Below are 5,898 nucleotides of genomic sequence, written 5' to 3' on the forward strand. Positions count from 1 at the left end.
CCGACGGATTGATTTTTCCTCGGAATATCCTCGGAAATTCGTCGGGATATTCCGAGGATTTCATTTTCCGTCGGAATGTCCGTTAGAATACCGCTGTTTTCTTGTAGTGCTTGTATCGTTTAATTTACTCTTCTTTTTTCTCTAAGGTCTATTTTTTGACGAGGGCTTTAATCGAGTTCTTACCAGTGGAATTGGACGAATGGAGATGATAAAATAACAAAGTGAGGTTGGAAGTAGAAATCAGGGTGATCTCACATGGCTTCGTAACAATTTGTTTCACATCCGTTGCTAGTTTCGTGTGGTTGTTTACGTATGTTCAATGAATAATTCACCGTCTTCGTTCAGAGCATTTCCCAAAGCAACATTAAATCTTTATATTTTATATTTAAATTTTATGTAATACAAGAGCAGCTTCAAAACTAAATTATAAGGTTAAGTACAAACTTCATATTTAAAATTTCACTGTACAAAACCTTATATTTGAGGTTCTATATTTTTTTGGTCCTTGTGATTGTATGTTTTTAAATAGTTTTGATAATTTTCTTGTTTATCATTTTAGTTCATACAATTTTATATCTTTTATATAGTTTATATATATTTTCTAAATTTAAAATATACATATAAATTTAAATAAGTATAAATGTTTAAATAAAAACAAATAAAAAATATTTTAATATATTAAACAAATATTATAGAAGACAATATTAAATCAAAGAAGTTAATTCACAATACAACAAAATAAAAATGCATAAAATAAAATTATATAGATAAGCTTAATATTACAATTATACTAACACTGGTAAATTGGATCCCGAACCTATAATATAACCAGAATATTGTCCATAACAAGTTGGTGTATTCGGAGGTTGTTGTTGTTGTTCTTGAGTTCTTCTCTTTATGATTCTTTCTTATTTATATCGGAAATAAATCACTAGTATGATCACTGATAAATTTTAGGTTTGTTAAAATGGCAGTAAACGAAAAATACTCTATTTCAACAATTTTTATATTGTAATCTACAAATTAAAAATAAAAATCTCATTTATCGCTTCGAAATACAATAACTGATTATATATGAAAGCATTATGAATATAATAATAAAGAATAGTTATGTTTTTAAGTCCTTTATTTATATGTAAATTACTATTAGAACGTAATAGTTTATTAAAAATTATTGTTTATGATATTTTTGTTGTATGATTTTAGTTGTAATAAAAGTTTTATGCTTTTATTTGATTTTTGCCTAAAGTAAAGAATATAATGTCAAAATTTAAAAAATTTAAAGCTTTTTTTAAGATTTATCATTGGAGAAGAACACCCTCAAACTTGAAATATAAGATTCAGCAAACCTTAATTATAAGGTTGCTCTTATAGATGGGAGACAACGTTTGGGTTTGGTACAGGGTTTTGGTTATGCCTCTCCACTTGTTCTACTAGTTGAAGATGATACACTTTTGCTTAATTTTTCACTATAATAATGGTTTTGCTTTCAAAAGTAACTCACAATTTCATGTTTGATAAGTAATGCATGAGTAGCCGTTCAAAATATTTTGAAAAGAAGTTTTTTTTTAAAACAAATAATTAACCACACGTTTATTCGACATTAAAATAGCAAAGTTGTACTATCAAAACAAATAAATCAAAATCTAAGTAGACAACTAATTTTCATTAGAAAAATGATGTGATCCAAGACCAAATTATCTATCTTCCATGTAAGTTTATATCGGGCCATAGCGTAAGTTATTCAACCCATCAAATTCCTAATTTCGATAACACTTTAAAGTACTTTTTATTCAGAAAAATGATTATGATTGGTTCTTTTTTTGGTCAAAATTATGATTGGTTTGTGCTCTTTTTTTTTGGATAATCTATTGGCTCTCGTTCTCAAAACTGGGATTTTGAAGGAAAGAGCTTCGATACAATTCCAAACAGGTTTGGTCATATTCGGATCTCTTAGGCGGCCGATTTCTCGGCTAAACGCCTGCGTTTTTTAACATGGAAATTTGGTATATATACATTTTTGGCTATATGTGCAAATTAGTTTTATCCTTTTATAGTTATTTTACAAATTCCCGTTTGTTGTCAAAGCCGCCACTTGCCCAATTTCCAGAACTAGGGGTAGATTGAGGGAGAAGGATGCACATCAAGGGGACTGTGGCGAGGTTTTGGTCATAGCAGAAGTAGTGTGCTAGATATGTAACTGCTCTGTTTTGTTTAAAATATAGTTTAATTTGAAAATTATATTAGTTGATCTAGTATTGTTTGAAGATTTGTTTATTTTAGAGCATTTCCAAAAAAAATACTCTATTTTGAAATTTGCAAAAACCGAGCCTAGCTTTGTTAAAACGATGAAAGCCAAAACGGTGTCTCCCTGCATTACCTGAACCATGTCAATTCCTGTCAGAAACCTGAGCCTAACGTCGTCAAATGTGACATCGCTTCATCATAACTTGGAAACATGAATTTAGGTGATGCAGCTTGGATCCTACGAAACCACAACGGGGTACCTCTGCTCCATTTTCGAAGAGCAGACTCTAGTGCTGTCTCACCTCTACATGCTGATATCCAAAGCCTACATTGGGCCATTATGCGCAACCTTCACCAGGCAAGAGTTATCTTTGAATTCTCTTATGCGGAGATCAGAGATGCCCTTCACCCTCCATCACATTGTCAAGAGCACCATGTACTCCTTGATGCCATACACTGTCTTCTCTCAGAAATTGATGCATGGTGCCTCTGACTTGCTTTCCCCTTCGGAAAATACAGCAGCCACGGAGATTGCAATTAGCGTCACCAGAGACAACATAATTTAATCCTATGTATTAGGAGATTTCGGTGATTACGAGATCACCTAAAATATATTTCCATGTAACTATTAGGAAAGTTAGCATTAATATATAAGTTAGACTTCCTATTCTATTATGTAAAGAACTTGCTAGACAAGTTATGTATTTGTATAAATAAGCCTATTGGCTAAGTTAATAAGATGAGAGAAACTATTATACTACTTGGGTTTCCTCCAAACTTGACATGGTATCAGAGCCAAAGATCTAAGTGGGTTATGGTTTTCTTATTCTTTTCTAAAAAAAAAAAAAAATTTGGTTTTCACGTTTGAAGTTTTATATGTTATGACGAGTTTGATTAACATAATTACGGTTTTTTGTTTTCTTCTTCTTTGATTTATTTTCTTTTGGTTTTGCTTTTGCTATTATGAAAAAAAAAGAGGAAGAAGAAAAGATACGTAGTCTCATACTACAAGATGGCTATGTATTTCAATGTTTAAAGACACTCACTATGTGGATTATGAGCATGGATCATTGACGGTCCGTTCATATTCACTTGTGAAATATTTTTTTCAGATCTTCATGTGATTATCTATCTACTACAAGTCTGATGGTGGTCACGAAGATCATTGAAGATTGAAGATTCCCATGGATATATACGGATCCGACGGAGTGATGTTTTGATGATGTTGCTGTGTACTTTGAGCATGAATCAGAAGGGTTCGTTCAGTTCACATGGTTGCATGAGACAATGAAGAGACGCAACTACTACAGTTTTCTTCACTGAATCAATGACCTTGGCGAGGTATAACGCCACTGATGACCCTATGGTGGGGGTATAAACACCATAAAGACGAATTGATGATTGTCCAATCTCATACGTGTTACCACGTATGAACTTGCGGGAGGGTATTAGGAGATCTCGGTGATTACGAGATCACCTAAAATATATTTCCATGTAACTATTAGGAAATTTAGCATTAATATATAAGTTAGACTTCCTATTCTATTATGTATTTGTATAAATAAGCCTTTTGGCTAAGTTAATAAGATGAGTGAAACTATTATACTACTTGTTTTTCCTCCAAACTTGACACTATGTCGCGGGTAACAGTCCCCTTTGGCTCTCTTCTTTTCTGGCCAGAGAATCAGCTTCTTAAAGCCTTCCCTTCCACGATTCAGGCCATATCCATTGTTATATGCTTTTGTTTCTGTCGCCTAATGGTGCTCAGTTTTCTTTCATTTGTCTCCTCTGATTCCCTTCTTTTCTGTGACCATTGAAACGATTTCATTTATTTGAATACAACCAGCGTAAACAAAAAAAAAGTTTGAAAAACTTCATATTTGAAGGTTAAATTTGTTCTCCTTCAAAATAAAAACTTCAAACCCAAATTTAAAATATGTGTATTTTTAATATGGTTCTTATATTTATCATAATTAATTTAAATACATACAACTTTTATAAATAACTGGCATATATATAAAAATATTACACTAAATATAAAATACTACATATAAATACATAATTAAATATTAAACTATAAGAAAAATATCACATTATTCCATAAATTATTTCCGTAATACCCCTATATATGATTAACTAGTGTATTTCTTAATCAAGTTTTAAAATCTTAAAAATCATATTTTAAAATTTTTCTTTAATTTTGTGTGCAAAACTTAAATTTATGAAAACAAATTTGAAATATTTATGCGATATAAAAAAACTATATTATTAAAACTTAAGTACTTTTTGAAAATAACCCTTACTTCACCTTAATATTTATCAACTTGTGCCACTGAATTAATAACTATTAATTAATTAATCAAAATTATTTATTTTTAAAAATTATCCTCTATTCAAACTTACCATCATTTTCTAAATCTATTCTATTAAAAATAAAATACCTTTTATAAATAACCCTTCTTTTATCTTAAGAATTACACATTGCGACACTAACTAATAATTGTTAATTAATTAATCAAAAAGCATTCATTTAATTTTGTTAGATTATTGTCTATCCAAACTGACCATTTTTCTCCAAATCTGTTCTATTAAAATTGAAGTAGCTTTTAGAAATAACTCTTTATTATCTTAATAATTACAACTTGTGCCACTTAATTAATAACTATTAATTACTAAAAAATATTTTATTTTGTTAGATTATTATTTATCAAACTTAACATTATTCTCTAAATCAAATTATTCTCCAACCGGGTTATTTTCTAACTAATTTTTACAATAAAATTAAACAGATTTATTTAAGATGTGACATACAAACTTTAATTTATATATATGCATGTATATAATTATCTCATTTCACATAAAATATAAACTATAGTTTTTTATTAAAATATATAAAGTTATTTTTCAAATATATGTTACATTTAAATAAATTTAAATTTAAAATTTTCTTCAAAAATAACTTAGAAGTAGAATTTATTTGGCATATAAATAACTTAGAGACATATATGTCTAACTTATTAAAACAGAAGTACATTTTATTTGACACAAAATATTGTATTTTTGGAAAGTTAGATTTATTAATATACATAAACATACTAATTTATGTTTTAGTTTATCTATAAATACATCAAAATGGTTAATGTAGTTAAGAAATATCAACTGAAAAATATGATGTATAACATATTATTTTGATTGTTTTAATAACCAATCACAATATTAGCAAACATAAAATTATAGACAATAAAAAACCGTCTATTTATAATAAATGTTATATACTATAAATCAAACAAACGTCCACACGGATTCATGTTTGTGAAACCATTACATTATTATGTTGTGAATAATTTCATATGTTTATTCTATTAAACAAGAAAATACACCGAATTCCGACGGAGGTTCCGACGGACACCAAGGTCGTCGGACATTTCTTACGGAATACTGACAAATTTCCGACCAAATCCAAAAAAATTAAGTCGTCGGAATTCCGTCGGCCATTTCCGACGGAATTCCGACGAAATATGGTTCGTCGGAATTTTCCGACGACTTTTCGACGACATTCCGATAAAAAATGTAACCGTTGTAGTCGTCGGAAGTTCGTCGGTATATTCCGACGAATTTCCGACGACATTCCGATTAACAGCAAAGTCGTCG

This window comes from Brassica oleracea, chromosome C4 (genome assembly GCF_000695525.1).
Source record: "Brassica oleracea var. oleracea cultivar TO1000 chromosome C4, BOL, whole genome shotgun sequence".
Taxonomy (NCBI): Eukaryota; Viridiplantae; Streptophyta; class Magnoliopsida; order Brassicales; family Brassicaceae; genus Brassica; species Brassica oleracea.